Source organism: Lupinus angustifolius, unplaced genomic scaffold, assembly GCF_001865875.1.
Source record: "Lupinus angustifolius cultivar Tanjil unplaced genomic scaffold, LupAngTanjil_v1.0 Scaffold_463, whole genome shotgun sequence".
Taxonomy (NCBI): domain Eukaryota; kingdom Viridiplantae; phylum Streptophyta; class Magnoliopsida; order Fabales; family Fabaceae; genus Lupinus; species Lupinus angustifolius.
In genome coordinates, this window is record NW_017727851.1 from 3,274 (window position 1) to 4,816 (window position 1,543).

The window sequence follows — 1,543 nt, forward strand, 5'->3', positions numbered from 1 at the left end:
AAAACATAAATGATATATCAAGAATGTTTGAATGATGATTTGTGGAAAAGAAGTGAGTACCCACGGCCATTCCTTCATCCTTGATGTGATAATATTTTTCGTATTTTGAAATTAATTAAGAAAAGAATTATGATTATTTGATTTGGTATTCATTAGGTATAGTTAAAAAAATATTTTTCATATTAATATTGTTAATATTATTTCAAATATTTTAAACTTATTACTTTTGTAAATATTAAGAATTTTATATTATACAAAAAAGATTTTATTTATTATTTTATTTTTACGTAATTTGGGATTTTAGTCTTAACTATTGGTTAAGGTGTATCGCGATCTTTCAAAAAATGGTGGACGAAAAATAACTGAAATCATGATATATTCTACATCTTTATTATAATTTATTTTAAAAAAATTATCCTTTATTTTAATTGTAGTTTATTACTAATTATCATGCATGAGAAATTATAACGGATTCATTTTATTATTTATTTCATCATTTATTATATATTGTTAAGAACTTTTTTTAATGAAAAAGTATCACAAAAATAAACTAATTATGCTTTACCTAATTATTTAATAATCCTCATTAATTATTAACATATATTAATTAATTTATATTGTCATTAGTATTATAATTAAAAATTATCATTGTTGTTATATTACAATTATTATTTATACAAATTTTATCATTGATTTATTGTTATACTAATAACTATTAAAAATAAACATGGAAATTAGAAATTAATGAAAGAAGATGTTTAATTGCACCTCATTGTACATAAATGGTGGGCTATAGAGGCACCACAATCGTGTAAGAATTGGTAAGGAACAATCTTGATGCAGTCGATGGTAGGAGCTAAGGTGGTGATGCACGAAATTCAGCATGAGTAAGATGTTGGTGGTTGAAAGGTGTAGGTGATGAAGGGGGCATGTGAATGGCAACGGAATCGCAACAAGGGGGCATGTGAATCGCAACAATGGGTGAGAAGCGTAGCGAGTATCACAATCTTATTTTTATTGGATCATCTATAACATAACTTAGGAGGATGCAGAAATCAACTCAATCTTATTCCAAATGGTTTAGGGTTGCTCCTACATAATTTTGGGGTCAAAGCTTATAAAACTATCTTTATGTGCAACTTGAAAAATACGGTCATAAAACTAGAGATTTAAGTTTGGGAGCTCACTATGCATCGAACNTCTTCTTCAACCTTAAAGAAAAGACACAAGATTTCGTTTAATTAGATTTTGGTTTGTTTGTGTGGAATATATATATAATGTTTCCAAAACCTAATGTTGAATGATTGATTTATCTTAATGGTCAAAATTGTTTATATAATGGTACTACTTTCTGATTTTCTTTCATACATAATTGTGAAATGAAATATTTTCATAAGTTTATATACCTAAATTCTAATTGTAATCATATGCACATTAGTTTTTGTTCTTATGGTATTCACATGTCTCGATTTTATGTAATCGAGAATGCAGACTTACATAGTTCTTGGTATAAAATTGTTTGATTGATTGATTGTATTTTAAT